The sequence below is a fragment of the Chondrus crispus genome, genomic scaffold, assembly GCF_000350225.1.
Source record: "Chondrus crispus Stackhouse genomic scaffold, scaffold_255, whole genome shotgun sequence".
In the NCBI taxonomy this organism is placed as follows: domain Eukaryota; phylum Rhodophyta; class Florideophyceae; order Gigartinales; family Gigartinaceae; genus Chondrus; species Chondrus crispus.
The window spans coordinates 38977-56863 of record NW_005179133.1 but is presented as its reverse complement, the minus strand read 5'-3'; positions in this window follow the sequence as shown (position 1 = coordinate 56863).

Genomic DNA, 17887 nt, shown 5'->3' with positions numbered 1-17887 from the left:
GATGTACTCCAGGGGCCCTGACGGAGGAAATGTCTTCAACTCAGAGTTGTGCTTCGGCAGTTTGATGCGTGCCTTCGCGCAGTCGGGACACATCCTTACGGTCGAGTAGGAGTCCACCGACATGCCTGGCCAGTAGAACCGCTGTCTTAGCGTATAGAACAATCGCCTGCCTCCCGGGTGACCGGAGGTGGCGGGATAATGCGACAAGTACAACAACCTTTCCCGGAGGGTTGTGGGTACTACGATCTGTTCCACACCGTCGAGGTGGGCTTTCGGGCAGACCAGCCCTTCTTGATTCACGAAGAATCGGGACCGGCGTGTAGTGCAATGTGCCTGGCAGGCCGCGAACACAGTCCGACGGTCAAACAAAAAGACGAAAAACAACAACAGCAACAACCACTGCCGATGGCACGCGCTACGGAGCGTTCGATACTCCCTTTCCCCTTGTGTGGGCTTGCGGCCCACGGTAGCTCGACTCCGACGGGGGCGGGGTTAAGGAAAGATGCCCGGCCCGGGAGGAAAAATGGTGGTGGAGACTTGTGAAGACTTGTGCGCTCGGCGAGTGCGGGTTGGGCTTGCCTACGAGAATGTAACCGCGGTTCGCTGGGTTGTAAGGCCAATGCTCGACGAGCGTCTTGAGCACCTTGGGTATAGTTCAAGGTCTTCGACGGGGGCTTGCTCAGCACTACCCGACGGGATCGTAATTGTGTAGCAGCGCTACGACCGACGTGTTGCTCGATGGCTAAAAACACCCTCACCAGCGCGATCGCAATCGCGGTAGGTGGTACCAACTCTGTCTTATACAGTAAGACCTTCGACGGAGGCGTCGTTGCAACAGCCTTCCGACGGAACTTGAAACAGTAGCAGCGCTACACAACGTGTTGCCCGATGGCTAAAACACCTATACCGCATCGGTCGCAACCGACTCCAATGGAACCAACACAATTAAGGGAAAGATAGAAATAGAAGTAGAGGAATGAATAGGGAAATAAAGGGAAAAGAAAAAAGGGAACCCCGAGCGCAAAGGATAACGTAATCTGTGGTAAAAGGGAGCGTCTTGGGAAAGACGGACTTCGACCAAGGCGATATTCAACTCTGGCAACTCGGGTTACCTTTACTGACTTGGTGGTCAGAGGGCTAAGGTATATATCGCCCCGGTAGCTCGCGGCGCTAGATCCTAGATCTAATCTAGTGTCAGCAAAATTAATGCCAACTAAATAACTAAATAAAATAAAACAATTAAAAATTAAAACTGTGCAATTATTCACACGTGTGTCCCCCAACCCGGACTACTTTTCATATCCAAATATTTTCCTTTCTTTTCACCCCCCTTTCCAGGTGCGTATTGCACTACATATCCCCCTTTTGAGCGACCTTGCACATCGGCTACACTCCTTGATCTCCAACTCCTTCTTCTCTTCTCGACCCCCTACTTTTCCATTCCTGACCGACGGTCTCCGCATGAGCAAGGACAAGACGAATCCCACGTGTCCTCCACCTCCTGAGCTCGCGGGCGACCTCGTGTGGTTCAACCCCGGGTCATCGACCCTCTGCTCAGCGTGGGAAGCTCAAACGAGTCGTCGATTCGGAAACCAAACACCGATTCCCGACGTATCCCCCATCGTCACATCTGACCCCCGGGAGCTTCAAGTATGCTCCCGTCCTTCCTCTCCAATTCCTCCTCGATCGGCTGTACATGCTTCCCCGCGCGCAGCCCTGGTCTCTCCATCCTCGTCAAAGGCGCCCCCAGCTGTCGAAATTCCCTCGGCAGGCCACACCGAAACATTGTCGTTGAGGGAAGTGATATCTCCCCCCCCATCTCCAACAATTTCCAAAATGTCCACGACGTCACGAGCGTATACTGTGCCTTGCTCCGTGATCACGGTATTGAGGGAGAGGCTCTGCAACGAGCCTCGATTGACGACCTGCGAGTTTTGGCTCGCCTCGTGTTATCACTTCCAAAGGGCAAATCCTTTGGTAACCCTTCCGTCTGAGCTGACGGGCACGACACTTCCCTCGTGATAGCTTGTCGCATCTCTATCCTGCCTGCGTGACGCTGAATTTGCGACCTCGTCATGTCGCCTTTGATCCGTAAGTTGAATTTCCATGCTTGATCCTTTGTCCTTTCGTTTCCTCCTCTTTTTCTCATTGATGCCCACCCCGTCATAATCACGGTGGCACCCTTACACCTCCTTCCTCCTTCTCTTCACCTCGCTACTTCCTCCTCTTTTTCTCTCTCTCTCTTTTTTCTCTTGTATACGCCCCGTCGCCGCGGTCGTATCTTCCTCTTTCCACTCTCCTTCTCTTTTCCTGGTTACTGTATTCCTTCTCTTGTCCTTTTTTTGTGCCCCTCTGCAACTGCAGTTGCACATCCCCTATTACCTTCTCTTTTCCTTCTCTTGTGTTCACGTCTGCTACAGCACGTGCATCCCTGTTGCCTTCTCCTCCACCCCTTATCCTCAATGTCGTTCTCTTTTTCCTGTTTCCTCCGCCAGAGGTAGACGTCCGTGAGACAGAATAAAATGGTTCCCTTCCTCAACCGACTCGCTTCGTTACGCCTCCAAGGTTGCCCTCATCATTCTCGGTTTTTCGGTTTTCCATCCCGCCCTTGAGTATCCCGTCGACGGCAAACACCTCAACCCTTGATATGGGGTTTCCTCTCCTTGGTCGCCAAACCGGCAACCGGTCTTGGGGAAATCTCATATCATAGCGCGCTTACATGCGCACGCGACGTGGTGCAGACTTCCCTCCAAAGTGAATAATTTATGGTCCTCCCTCCCCTTGGCAACTAGGAACTTGAGAATTAGCAGTACGAAAAACGCTCGTAGTTTTCGACGAACTTCCCGTGTTCTTTGTGTGCACCCTGAGCAAAACGTGTCCTTAAACAAACTGTCGCATCGTTTTTGGGTACCCTTTTTGCGCGGCGCAAGCAGTCATCTCCTACGAAAGCGTCGTACACGTCGAATCAGTCGACCGGCAGTGTGTACCTGTATATGTACGTCGTTATCGTTTCTCCTACGATCCCCACTGTGGGGGGAACAGTGTCTCCCACTTCCCGAGCAATGTCAACAGAGATTACCCATATACGCTTGAGCGAACGGGGTGCAATCGGACAATGTCTTCGTCAACAATGCCCGTTGGGTTATCAGGTAGCTTTCCCTTGGCGAATTCGCAGCTTCTCTCCAAGTAGGAGGGATTCCCCTCGCCAAAGAGAAACTAAAATGTATGCGAGTTCCGACACATCCGTTATAGTCCAGGGCATGAACGACCGACCGCCCAGAAATCGAGCGCACGTCGTGCTTGCGCGTCTCATACGAAACGATTTGTGCTCCTCCATTTATCCCGTTTCATCCCCTTGATCTTCAAGGATCGTTGATGACGTTTCACGTCTGTGACCAACATCCGGGCGACCAGTTCAACAGTAGCGATAGACATTATTGACGGGACTCCGGCCTCGTTCGGGGTCATAAATAATTCTTACGACCAGTAGTGACTCGTCCGAAGCTCTGTCGCTGGCAGCGAGTTGTCTGGCAGTTTTTTTTCTGCTTGGGCTCTTGGACATGATCCTAAGTGAACCTTTCGTGGTCGAACGGTACGCCTCTCAAAAAAGCCGGAATTGTGGACGTCTCGAACAAAATTTCACCAGCTCTCGGTACACGTGGACACGATGACCGCGTCTGCGACTGGGGCGCAAACCGTTAAATTTCAAATAAGGACATCTCCAAACCTCTCAAGTCCTCCTCACTCCTCGTCTCCCCTTGCGGTTGACAACGATCACGCGCATCGATTTTGTCGCAAAATAGCACTTTGTGTTGCGCCGTTGTCGTCCCCAAGTCTATTGTCGGTACTCCTTTGGCTTCAGCTGTCCTACTGATCCCGTACCGTCTGACACGACGTCTTCTTCTCACATTCGGCGGCAGTTTCTTTGAGGCTGTACAGCCTTCTTCACCAACAGTCAAATATTCCCGAGAAAGTGCCGATCCGTTGCGTCGTTGGCATCAGCGCTTTGATCCTCCATCCTTAATTCATTCTCTTTATCCAGCACGTACGACCTCACCCTCTTTCCTCGAATCCTTTTTTTCCTCCTCTTCATGCGCAGCATACGTTCCTTTTCAGTTCCGGCGTCGCCACCTGCATGGTCGACATTCGTTCCATTTTCCTCCAATCCAATCTCGGCTTGGTGTCAATAGCTGCTAGAAGCAGCAGGCGGATCGTCGTAAATTAGCTCGCCGAGTGACGATAAAAAGATCACAACGCGTTTCCCTTCTCTCTTTTCGTGTCCCTTTCCGCCTGTGCGTTCGAGTCACTTAGCTGTGATTTTCGGGACGCTATCCCTCGATTTAGTGCACAGAACAGTTTAACTTCATGACACTCAGTTGGTCAGGACTTCATGTTTGACGACGATTCCCCAATTTTCGCCCCTTTTTCCAAGCCGGTGGCTCTAAACGTTGTTAGAAATTCCCGTTGTCGTAGAACGGAGCAGCCATCAGTAGAACGGCTTCGTGGGAGCGGATTCTCATTACGAGCATAACCTCGGTTTCCGAATAAACTTCGGTCCTTCGAACTCTTCGCCCTCCACTTGAAAAATACTGTCCTTCTGGCCGGTCGACGGAACTTCGTGGCGTAACGCCCTCGTGCAATGAAAAGCAGAACAACTTGTTCTTCTTCTCGGTGTGACACACCGCATGGTTACTTGATGGTGATTGTCGGTTCGCCACTCTTGTACGTCGCCGTCCGCGACGCGGGGTTCGCGCTCGGTGCGTCAAAGAAAACAAACATAAAAAAATAACAAAGACAAAAACGGAAACATAGGAAAGATGTGGGGGTTATGGCGGCTGGCATGTAAGTAAGCCACTCGTGGTGTTGCGTCGATGCGGGAGCGACAAAGCTCATCCGTAATGGCGATGGTTCACGCCGCGTTGTGTAGCCGTGTACTTGCACGTGGTGTCGGCGAGTCAGGGCAGCAGGGGTCCTTGTAGACCCATCTTCTCGCTCATCGAGCGGGGTTTAGGCGTTGCGAACGAACTTGGCAAGTGCTCTCATATGCGATCGATCGCGACTTCGCCGGTGGCGAGCCCCTAGCATTTGTGTGATCGGCTGTGGGGGTTATCGACAACGTTTCGTACAAGTGCGGACTTTTTCCTTAATTGCAGTTAATTTTCCGAGTATAGTCGGAGTTCAGTCTGCGACTCGTGCTGATCGTTTGACAGCTTACCAGCAGTAAGCCCCAAAATGTTTTTTTGATTAAATCACGCCCCATGAGGGCGGATCATCGATCTAGGCGTCACATCACGTGCGCGCGGCGGCCGCGTGTGATCGTATCCAAGGAGGTAAATTACCTCAGCCTGCGACTACAGTAAATTTTCCCTTCCACGGCCTGGTCGCGCAGGCCATTTCATTCATGGGCGGGGGTCGCAGGCAAACTCGCTTGAGTCATTTCGTTTCCCTTCTCCTCACTCCGCGGCGCTGTTCACCGCATCACTTCCAACTCGAGAGCCTCCTGGTGGGGACCATCCCCAATACAATTCCGACATTTCACTCGCGGTTTTATCGCGTGCATCCGTCGATGACGGGGGTGCGTCTTCCGGTAGGCTCAATGTCTCGTCCGGGGGCCCGGCATCACTTCAATTCCCTAAGACGCGTCGCTCGTCGTTCCCTTCTTGTAAAGGCGTTCCGCGTTCTCTTGCCTCGCTCCTCTCGCTCCGACTTTCCTTGCTTGCGGCCCCCTTTTGCCTCGAAATTCTGACTCTTCCGTGTTCCCTGGCCTGCTAATTCTATTGACGATGCCTATCCCGCTTGCGCGTGCGCGACTTGCGGCGGCAAGGGTAACTTCTTCCTTCGGAAATACGTGACGGCCGCACTGCGGGGTAATTGCTCAATGGGCTCCCACGTCGCGTCCTCGGGCGTATAGCCGTACCATTCCACCTTGAGAATCAAATTACCATTTTGATAATCGTGGTCAACGACCCGGTCGATTACGTATTCCGTGTTCTCCGTTTCATCTCCTTTCTCTGAACTGTTCCCTTCCCCGTTCTGGATATCTTCCAACTCGTCCTTATCTCCGGACTTTCCGAGCTCGCGTGGATCGGGAGGTGTCTCCGCTGTCGGCGTTTGACTAACTGGATTGTCCTGGTCCCCCGTCGTAGGCGCACGGGTGTGAGGACGTTCCTCGTCCTCCATTACCTCTCCTTCTTCGTTTAGCTCCGGCTCTCCCAGGAACTGTAGCGCTTGACGTAGGCCAGTTATCGGCGCATAGTCCATCGGGCTTGGGGCTAACTCCACCCTGTCTCGCGATACGCGCTCCTCCTGATCGCCAATGGCAATGACTACCGTATGTTGGTCCGATCTTCTGACCTGATAAGGTCCTGTAGCGACTTGTGCCAGCTTGTGTTTCGGTTCGCTAGCTGTGCCCTGCTCCTTCCGGAGGAACACGTAGGACCCCGGTGGGATCTCATATTGCGGCTTGCGAAGGCGTGCGTCGAAATTTCGCTTGTACCGGGCTTGTTCCTTCCGCAAACTCCTATCGGCGCCTCGCATTAGGCTCTCCAACCACGACTGCCATTTCAGGTAGTATGCTCGTGACGAGCTAAAGTTCTCCAAAGTTGGCTGCGCTTGTAACGCAATGCTTCTCGGCGCCCGAGCTAACACCAGCTCGAAGGGCGCAATATTTGTAGTTCGATGAACTTGCGTGTTGTATGCGAACGTCACAGCGTCGCTAAATAAGTCCCAGTCCTTGGGATGCTCTCCAACATATTTTCGCAACGCGGAAGTCAGCGTGCGGTTGAACCTCTCAACTTGGCCGTTGGCTTGCGGGTGGTACGTAGTCGTGAACACATTGCGTATGCCAAGCACTCGGCAGACATTCTGAAAGAACCGGGCCGTGAACTGTGTTCCATTGTCGGACAGCAGCTTGACCGGCGGTCCGTACACGAATTCCCAATGGTGAACGAAGGCTTGTGCGATGTGCGCAGCTGATATCTTCTTCAACGGTACGGTTCGTACCAGTTTCGAGTATCGATCGCTGATCACGAGAATGTACCGATTTCCTCGTTTGGTTGTAATTAGCTCGCCGAGGATGTCGATGGCGACAAACTCCAGCGGAGCTTTGGGCGTGAACAGCTTCATTTCCTTCGTGTTTCTTCTTAACTTCACCCTTTCCCGCGCATATGCGGCGCAATTCTTCGCGACTGCATAGCAGTCTAGGGCCATCGTAGGCCAATAAAAATATCTTCTCAAAGTCTTGTAAAGTTTCCTGCCTCCCGGGTGGCCTGCCAATTTTGCGTAGTGGCTCATCCCTAGGACGCGGTCCCTTAACGATTGTGGTATCACCACTTGTACAAACTCCGCCGCAGTACGGCATAGAGTTCCTTCGAGTTCCTCGGTCTCCGTGCTGAACGTTCTCACCTTTCCGGCGTCCATTTCTTCCCTGATTCGGTTGCAGAAGGGGTCGACGGCTTGCTCGCGAATGAGCTCCTCCGGAGTGACAACTTGGAATTGATCGAGGCGCTCAGGGGCGGTCCCCCCCTCAAGAGCGAGGATGTCGTCTAACCCGTCAAAACTGTCCTCGTCCTGCACCGTTCCCTCGGCCGGTTCGGCCATAAAGCATGGAATTTCGTCGTCGATTTCGTCGACGGTTTCTCCTGCAGTCCGTAATCTTGACAGGGCATCGGCTTGGCTGTTCGCCTTGCCCTTCTTGTGCTTGATTTCGAAATCAAATTCCGAGAGGCGGAGCCTCCATCGGATTAATCTCCCGCTGGGGTCGGTTACGTTCATCAACCACCTCAATGAGGCATGGTCTGTATGCACAATGAAGTGCTCGCCATATAGATATGGTCTTAAAGTTTGTACGGCCCAAATTACCGCTAGACATTCTTTTTCTGAAACGGAGCAGTTTCTCTCGGCTGCGGATAACGTTCTTGAAAAGAACCCGATGGGTTTACGTTGCGCATCCGGATGTGTCTGAAATAATGCAGCGCCGATTTGATAGTCGCTTGCATCGGTGTCTACCGAGTATGGTAGGTTCTTCTTCGGCAGCGCCAACACCGGTGGCGCCAAAATAGCGTCCTTGAGCTTATGAAAAGCTTTTTCGCACGGTTCGTCGAATCCTTCCAACTGGACCGGTTGTCCCTTCTTCAACAGTTGCTTGAGCGGATGTGCGATTTTCGCATAATGCGGAACGAATCTGCGGTAGACATTACAAAGTCCCAAGAAGCTCCTGAGCTGGGTCTGCGTTTGAGGGTACCTCACTTGTTCCAATGCGACGGTTCGCGCAGCGTCCACTTCCAATGTACCTGGCCGAACGACATGGCCCAGGTACTTGATCTTTTCGACGAAAAATTCACACTTGCGAAGCTTGAGCTTCACACCTGCCTTCTCCAATACAGAAAGTATTTCATCCACGTGCACGATGTGCTCCTCCCACGACTTGCTAAAAATTATTATGTCGTCCAGATACACCAAACAGCACTTCCAACGGAACGGAGAGAGAGGATATCCATTGCTCTCTGAAACGTCGCTGGCGCGTTAGTTAGCCCGAAGGGCATTCTTGAGAAGCGATACAGTCCTGAGTGACACGAAAATGCGGTCTTGTCGCGGTCGCGCTCAGAGATAGGCATCTGCCAATATCCCGAGATCGCGTCCAACGCGGAGAAAACCTTGGTGTCACCAAGCGAGTCCAGGCACTCATCCATGCGCGGTAGAGGGTACGTGTCCCTTACCGTCACCGCGTTTAACCGACGATAGTCTACGCAAAAGCGCATCGATCCGTCCGGCTTCGGCACTAATAAAACGGGCGACGCCCATTCTGACTGCGCCGGTTCGATGACTCCTGCTTCTAACATCTTCTGTACTTCTGCGTCCTCGACCTCCCGAGCCTTTGGACCGGCTCGGTAGGGAGCTTGTGCAATTGGCCTTGTATCCTGGGCCAGTTTAATCCGGTGGACCGTGGTGTTGATCTCACCGAGGGTCCCATCCCACATGCGGGAATACTTTTTCAACATTCGACGGAATCTTTCGCGCATCCGGTCCGGCACGTGGCTCAGGTCGAGTTCCTCCACGTCCGGCGGGGGAGGCTCAATCCGCCGCTCCGGCTTCGTAGTTGCCGTCGCGGAGAGCCTTTCCTCCCGTTCTCCTTGCTGGTTCTCGCGATCTTGATCCGACGGTTCGCATCTTGTCTCGCCCGTAGGCGTCTTGGTGGAATTAGGAAAATTTTCCTTCTTCCTTTCTTGAATTCCGAGAACTTCACCAATGGTGGTTTTGCTCTCGAGCGCGGCTCTCGGGTGCGGTAATAATTCTGCCACCACTTGGCCTTTTTGTACCCTGACAGGGTACGTCCTAAAATTCGCAACGAGTAAACGAAATGGCCGGTCTGGCTCAACCTGAACGACACCATTCGTGCACGTCAACCCGTGCCTTTCGTACAACCACGAGTAAGGCTGAACCACAACCAAGCCCGCCCTCTTCGAGGTGCATTCCACGACGCGTTGCGTCCCTGGCTCGATAGTCGTGGCTCTCGCGACTTTTACCTTAGGGGAAATTCGCTCCACCTTTCCATCATTCTCGTCCTCTCCCGGGACGAGATTCTTCTTCCCTTTTCTCGTCGAGAACCGTCTAACTATCGGAACCTCCGAGAAATCCGCCAACTCAACCGTTTTCTTCCTTGGATAAATGGCTTCCACCAACCGGTCACAGTAGTCCGCGCCTAGAATTAGCGGGACTGCCAGTTTTTCGCATACAATAAACTCGGCTGCGGCCACAAATTTTCCAAGCCTCACAGGCATTCTAATCGTGCCGAGAGTCCGGAGTGGCCTATTGCTCGCGTCGCCAATGTCTTGGGTCGGTGCGTAGGACACTAGAGCTTCCATTCCAGCTGGGAGTTCCGATTTTCGCACAAGGTTTGGTCCCGCGCCGGTGTCTAATACAGACAACACCCGGCTCATCAATCCGATTGTGGGTCCAATGTCCGCGTAAACTTTGTTGTTTTTTCGCGCAAGAACCAAAATCTTCTCGGGACACTCCCTTCGCTTAACCCTGTACCAGGGTCTTCGAACTTCTTCCAGCGGATGATCTCGGGCTCGGCTCAGAATTTTCTTGACTTGAGCTGGCCCTTTGGGCTTATCCACCAATCCAACAACCTCCTCCTCGGGGTCTGATTTTTCCCTTAGAGACAGGGAACGGGGCTGAGCCCCGGGCACAGTATGTCGACTCTGTGCCTCTCGCGACTCATGCGAGATTCCCCTCTCTAGTTTTCCTGCCGCGGCGGGATCCTTCTCACATCCGACGGCGCGGGCCCCGCGGCGGGCCCTCTGAAGGGTTGGTTCGACCTCGGTGATGAAGCACTCGGCGTGCTCGCCGTCTGCGAATCGAACCAATTCTTGACCTTCGGGTAACTCGTCGATGGTATCCCTAACCTCTCCATCGGAGACAACGCCTCATAATTTTCCAAAACTCGGTGCATTTCCCGGAGGGAAAGAATGCACGTTGGCGCGGCGTGCCCCTTTTCATAGCAATGATAGCACACCAGTCCGTGCGTCTTGACGGGATATTGCGGCCTAGTCCCTCCATGGGCCGGCGGCCTTCCTTGACGTTGCGGCCTTCCCATCCATCCTGGTCTTCGAAACGTTGTACCCTTGTCTTCCATCGGAATGCGCGGCGCCGGCGTGTGGCCGCGCCCCTGATACATCATCACGGGATCCGTGGGCTCTGAAAACGACTCCGTCGTGTATGCGGGTGTCGGTAAAGTTGACGACCCGCTTGCCCCGTAGTCCTCGTGTCCGTAGCCCTCCGATGGCTCAATGAACTCGCCTTCGGCTACCAACGCGCCCTCGTAGTGATTTTCGCTACTTCCGTGCGCACCGCGCTCATCTGACGCGGAAATTGACTCGGCTAAATGGACGGCGGCATGACTTTTGCGACCGGGATAAGAAGCCCTCGGCTTCTTACCTGCCCTGATCGTCGACGGCGTCTGGATCGTGACCTTCTTGGTCTTCTTGTCCTTAGCGCGGCTCGCCGAGCCATGCGCCTTCGCGTAATTAACTAGTCTCAAAAACGAAACGTCCCGATTGTCTTGCCGGTATTGAGATACCATCGGCTTGATACTCGAATCGAGTCCTTCAATAAAAATCGTCATTTGTTCTTCCATCGAATATACGTTTCCACATCGATTGCTCGCGTCCGTCAGACGGATATAAAATTCCATCTCGTCTTCAGACGGTCTTTCCTGAACCTCTCGCAATGCGAGTACGGCTTGACGGATCGCCTCGTCGGTTGCGAAACTCCTCAACAACCACTGTACGGCCTCTGGCCAAACGGAAACCTTTCCGTGATGGGACCCAGCCGTCTGAGACACCGAAGTGTACTGCCTCAAGGCGATGCCGCTTAGAAATTCGGGCAACAAGCGGATCGCTTGCCCGTCGTTCATTTCTTGAGTACCAAACTCTTGAACTAATTTTGCCAAAAAATCCAACATAAGGACCCCGTCCTCGCCAGTGAACGTGTAGTCTATCTTCACCTTAGGCGGAATATCTCTCCTGATTTTTCGTACGGCGGTCCGCCGGGAACTTGACAAATATGTCTGCGGGTTCCGCAAGCGGTACGTTCGGTACGAAAGTAATTTCTTGAAAAGGTAGTTGGTCGGATTCAGCTCCTCCAACTCCTCCCATCGCGGCCCGCGCCGCGTTGCGACATCTTCGGGCCCCGCGTCCTTGTCTCTCCGGGAGGCGGACGAAGTGATTCCGCCCCGTCTGGAGGTAATTTTCTTGCCCTGCGAAATTCCTTTTCCTTCCTCTGAACGATGGTCGGAATCGCTGGCATGGTTCCACGAACCGTCGTCACCATCTTCGGAAAGGCCATTCGACTCGGCCGTTGAGTCTGGGCCCTCCGGCTCGTCACTACAGTGACTCTTGCTCCGGCGTCGCAGATTCTTCTTCGAAGTCTTCGACTTGGAACTCCGCTGCACAGCGGCCTTGTCCTTCTTCGATCGACGGTCGCCTTGTCGACCCGTGGAGAGCGGCTATTGCCCGGCAACCTGTTCAAGGTCCTTGAGACGATGAGCGGCGCGGTCGAACCTGTCGTCGATACTGCTCCTAAATTTACCTAAGGACTCCAAAGCTTGATTCGCGTCGCGACTTGCGTCCTTGACCGAAATTTTCAACGAAGCTAGGACCTCCGGCTCCAGACCGTCGGTCGCCTCACCTCGCTCCTTCTCGACGAGATCCAGTCGAGCCGACAGCTCTCCTAAAACGGCGTGGAACTCGGATGCTTGCAACTCCAGTTGCTTCCGGACGAGGGCTAATTCAGCCTCGAGATTTTTCGTCATCTCTTGGCGAATTTCCTCGCCCATCTTCTCGAACCTGTAGGATAGGTTATCCTTGTCGGCTTCAATCCCCGTCGGGATTTCTTGACCTTCGGGATCCGTGGCCGTATTGGCCTGGCTTCCGGTGCGAGGACCTCGCAGGATCCTCGACGCCCTTGCCGATCCGCTCCTACCCGCCCCGAGACCGACGTCCCCGGGTGCGCTTGTCGACATCGCTCGTACGAGCGAACCTACACAAAAAAGTACAAACAAAAAGATAAAAAAAGACTCCGTTACCCAGACCACTTTCGTAGTACAACTCCAGGTCAAATCTGTCGTCGACACACTTCTAGGTCGGGTTTGCTGTAGACACAATTGTAGGTCGGGAGACCACTTTTGTAGTGCGATGTGCCTGGCAGGCCGCGAACACAGTCCGACGGTCAAACAAAAAGACGAAAAACAACAACAGCAACAACCACTGCCGATGGCACGCGCTACGGAGCGTTCGATACTCCCTTTCCCCTTGTGTGGGCTTGCGGCCCACGGTAGCTCGACTCCGACGGGGGGGGGGTTAAGGAAAGATGCCCGGCCCGGGAGGAAAAATGGTGGTGGAGACTTGTGAAGACTTGTGCGCTCGGCGAGTGCGGGTTGGGCTTGCCTACGAGAATGTAACCGCGGTTCGCTGGGTTGTAAGGCCAATGCTCGACGAGCGTCTTGAGCACCTTGGGTATAGTTCAAGGTCTTCGACGGGGGCTTGCTCAGCACTACCCGACGGGATCGTAATTGTGTAGCAGCGCTACGACCGACGTGTTGCTCGATGGCTAAAAACACCCTCACCAGCGCGATCGCAATCGCGGTAGGTGGTACCAACTCTGTCTTATACAGTAAGACCTTCGACGGAGGCGTCGTTGCAACAGCCTTCCGACGGAACTTGAAACAGTAGCAGCGCTACACAACGTGTTGCCCGATGGCTAAAACACCTATACCGGATCGGTCGCAACCGACTCCAATGGAACCAACACAATTAAGGGAAAGATAGAAATAGAAGTAGAGGAATGAATAGGGAAATAAAGGGAAAAGAAAAAAGGGAACCCCGAGCGCAAAGGATAACGTAATCTGTGGTAAAAGGGAGCGTCTTGGGAAAGACGGACTTCGACCAAGGCGATATTCAACTCTGGCAACTCGGGTTACCTTTACTGACTTGGTGGTCAGAGGGCTAAGGTATATATCGCCCCGGTAGCTCGCGGCGCTAGATCCTAGATCTAATCTAGTGTCAGCAAAATTAATGCCAACTAAATAACTAAATAAAATAAAACAATTAAAAATTAAAACTGTGCAATTATTCACACGTGTGTCCCCCAACCCGGACTACTTTTCATATCCAAATATTTTCCTTTCTTTTCACCCCCCTTTCCAGGTGCGTATTGCACTACACGGCGCAATTCAGCGAACCCCTCCCCCTTCTCAAGACGGGAAGCCACCTCCTTACAAAACGGATCGGAGTGCTGTTCACGAGAGAAGTCTTCGTGGGTTATCGCGGCCATCGAGGCCGGGGGGTCCAGCGCGTAGCAGCCCGCGGAAATTTCGACGTCGGTGGGGTCGTAGGTCTCCTCTTCATGCTGAGGCTCATCGTCGAAATTCATGACGGAGTAGCAAGGAATTTCTTCGTCGATCGGGACAGTCGTACCCCCCGTAGATGGGAAACGACTCAGCGCATCGGCGAGGCAGTTCTTGATTCCCTTCACGTAAGTTACGTCGAAGTCATATTCGGCAAGGCGCAAGCGCCACCGGGCAAGTCGGCCACTCGCATCGGCGAGGTTCATCAGCCACCGCAGGGAGTGGTGGTCGGTGTTGACCGTGAACCGCTCCCTTTCCAGGTATGGGCGAAGCGTCTGTACCGCCCATACGATGGCGAGGCATTCCTTCTCGGTTGTCGAGTAGTTGCGTTCCGCTGGCGAGAGCGTGCGTGACCAATACCCGACAGGGTATCGGTGTCCATCCTCGTGGGTCTGCAGTAGTGTGCAGCCCAACTGAGCGTCTGACGCATCCGTGTTCTGCGAGTAGGGGCGCCCCAGTCTTGGGAGTTTTAAGACTGGTGGCGAAATTAAGCACTCCTTCAGTGTCTGGAAGGCTGTGGTCTGCTCTTCATCCAGATCGGGAAGGACATTCGGCTCTCCTTTTCGGAGCATAGCCGTAAGGGGTGTCGCTATCTTGGCGAAATGATCGACGAAACGTCGGTAGACATTACGCATTCCCAAGAACGAGCGCAGCTCGGTCTAGGTCCGTGGTTGAGTCGCTTCTGAGAGCGCTTTCACATTCTTCGGGTGGACCTCGAGTTCGCCCGGTCGAATGATATGACCCAGGTACTTGACAGAGTCCTGAAAAAACTTGCACTTGTTAAGTTTAAGTGATAATCCCTCCTGCTGCAGAGCACGGAGTATTACGTCCACATCCTTGAGGTGCGTGTCATAATCCTTGGAGAAGATTATGATATCATCCAGGTAGATGAGACAGCTCTTCCAGCGATAGCCTGAGAGGAGGATATCCAACATGCGTTGAAAAGTGGCCGGCGGGTTCATCAACCCGAAGGGCATATGGTTGAATTGATACGTCCCGGCGTGGCACGTAAACGTGGTTTTCGGTCGATCCTCCTTGGCGACTGGAATTTGCCAGTACCCGGAGTTACAATCAAGGGTAGAAAAGACCTTGGCTTCCCCGAGCGTGTCAAGACACTCGTCCATGCGAGGGATGGGGTACGTATCTCGCACGGTCAACGCGTTCAGCCGTAGATAATCGATGCAGAAACGGAGGGTCCCATCTGACTTGGGGATGAGCACGACGGGGGACGCCCATTCGAACTTGGACCGGGAGATTACCCCGCCGGCTAACATCTCGTCAACTGAGGCTTGTTCCGCCTCACGGGCGCGGGGACCAACTCGATAGGGCTGACATCGAAACGGCTTTGCGCCGGGGGTGAGTTCGATGCGATGTTCTGCCGCTCGAACTTCGCCCAAGTTTCCATCCCACATTCCGGCGTATGGCGCGAGCATGGTGTGAACCTGCCCTCGCACTTGCGCCGGCAGGTGGTCGAGGGGAACCGCCTCCTGCGGAGGGGATGGCTCCGCTTGGGGGAGGACTCCGCGAGGGGGCCTCTCGCCCTGTAGAGGGGGGCTCCCCTCGGAGAATTCCGCAGCTAGGACCGCGTCCAACGGCATCGCCGTGCGCACCATCGCCCGCGGATGGGGAGTGACGAAGCCAATGACTTGGTTCTTCGACAACCTCTTGTTGGCGGACGAGAAGTTCGCCATGAGGACCTTGACCTCTTGCAACGGGGTGATGTGCACCACCCCGTTGGAGAGGGAGATCCGATGCTTCGCATATAACTGCGGGTTCGCCTGGAGGACCGAGAGTCCGGCCCGTCCACTGGTGACGTATACCCAGGTCTGGGTGCCCGCCGGGATTTCCACGGCGCGAGACACCTTGAGCTTTGGGGAAGTCCGCCCGGCTTCGGGGGCATACTCTTGCCCCGACGGGAGGGGAGGGGCGTTCGCGGCCCGAGACGCCGGTTTCCGGACGATGGGTATCTTAGTACCATCGTCCAGTTCCACCTCCTTCCGCCGTGGGTAGATGGCTTCGACGAACTTGTCGTTAAAATCGCATCCCAGTATCACGGGGGCGGCTAATCGTTCACAGACGATGAAGGTACACGTCATGGTGCGGTCACCTAACCGCACCACGAGGGGGATTTGTCCGCTCGTACGCAATGGTCTCCCATTGGCGTCCGCGATCGTTGGGATTTCACCCGGAATAATCAGCGCTTCCCATCCGGAGGGAAGCGTGTCGGCAAGTACGAAATTGGAGCCAGCTCCTGTATCCAATATTGTGAGCTGGCCCCCCAATATCGACGGGGATAATCCAAGGTCTGCGGTAGACCTTGTAATTCCGCCGAGACAGCGCAAGCACTGTCTCGGAATGGCTAACACCCCTTGCAAGCGGGGGGTGTCTTTCCGCCAAGGTCGGCGTAAAGTACCGAGCCGTTCGGGGTCGGGGTCTCCCTGGGATAGCCCAGTGTGTTTGCGGCCGAGTATCCGGTACCGCTTCTCCGTCTCGGGAGGTGAGGACGGTTCCGCCGCCTTGGGCGAGAGATCCGGGGACGTGTCCGTGTCCACCTCAGCTGCTGCGGCCTGAGGTTCTCCTAGTTTTTTGGAGGAGGAGAAGCTTCCCCGGGGGGTGGAAAGGCCCTCGTCCCGGTACCCGCACGCGGTAGCGGGCCGGCGACGGCTTCAGGGTTCATTACCCGGTTCGCCTCGTAACTGAGAAGGGCGACGGCTCGGAGGTACGCCTCCGGAGGCACTCGGCTCTTTTGGGCCGCGGTCAACTTCTCGTACTGGTGGGGTACGAGGGATACATCCTTCACCTTCATATCGCAGTCGGGGGAAATGTGGTCCCCGACCCGATAACAGGTGAAGCAGATGATCTGCGGGGACGGAGGTCCTCGCAGGACGTTCTGGTAATTACGGGACGTTTTCCCGGGTGGAAGTCCGCGAAAGCCCTCGGCGGGCTCTCGAGCGGGTTGATACGGCTTGCGTCGGTCGCCGTAAAGCAGCGAGTCTCCGTCGTTGAAGGAGGATTCTTCCGTCGGGAGGGAAGGAGCCCCCCGGCGAGGTCACCTTCGGTAGCGAAGTAGTTCTCGGCTCCCCGGGCCGTTTGAAAACTGGGGGGGCCGGTCGACGTCGACGGGGCGCCATCCAGGGCAGCGAGAACCTGTTTAACCGGGCGGGGCTTCCCGAACTCCACGCGGCGCCCAGAACCGTGCTGGGCTCGGAAGGCGTCGCCGTGCGAACGCGCGAGGGCGATGGTATCCTCGAACGAGGATCGCGGTCGATCCTCGCGAGCTTGTAACACCAGCGGCTTGATCGCGGGGGTGAGCCCCTCGATGAAGAGGGTCGTCCTCTCGTATGCCGAGTGCACGTCCCCGCACCTTCCCAGGGCGGTGGACATTCGAGTAGCGTACTCGGTTTCCAATTCGCCCGGCTTCTGGCGTAGCTCCCTCAATGCCGTGAGAGCCCGCTCGATCTCGAGGTTCGTCGCATACGTGCGTAACAGCCAATTGACGGCGGCGGCCCAGCTCGCGATCCCCTGAGATTTGCGGTACAGTCCCCGCTGGGACTCATACGCTTCCTTAGCGGGCGGGGCCAGCAGATGGGGTAGGGTCATCAGGGCCATCGCCTCGGTCATATTGGCGTTGTCAAAATTTTCCTTGCAGCGAGCCAGGAAACTGATGACCCTGATGGGATCTACCCCGCTGAATTTGTACTCCCCCATGACCGCGAGGAGGTACTGCACACTCTTACGGGTGGTAGCGTAGACCCGGTCTTCCAGGGTTGGGTCGGTATCCACGAGGCGGTAGGCTTGGTAGTTACACACACCTCTGAACCGGTGGTTCGTCGGCTTCCAGACAGAAAACTTTTTCTGTTTGGGGCCGAACGTCGGCGTTGGGGCCGTAAGTGACTCTGACTCGGAATCGGTCTCCGAGTCAGAGGAAGATGACGAGGACGGGCTCGAGTACCCGTCCGGAGGGTAACCATCCTTTCG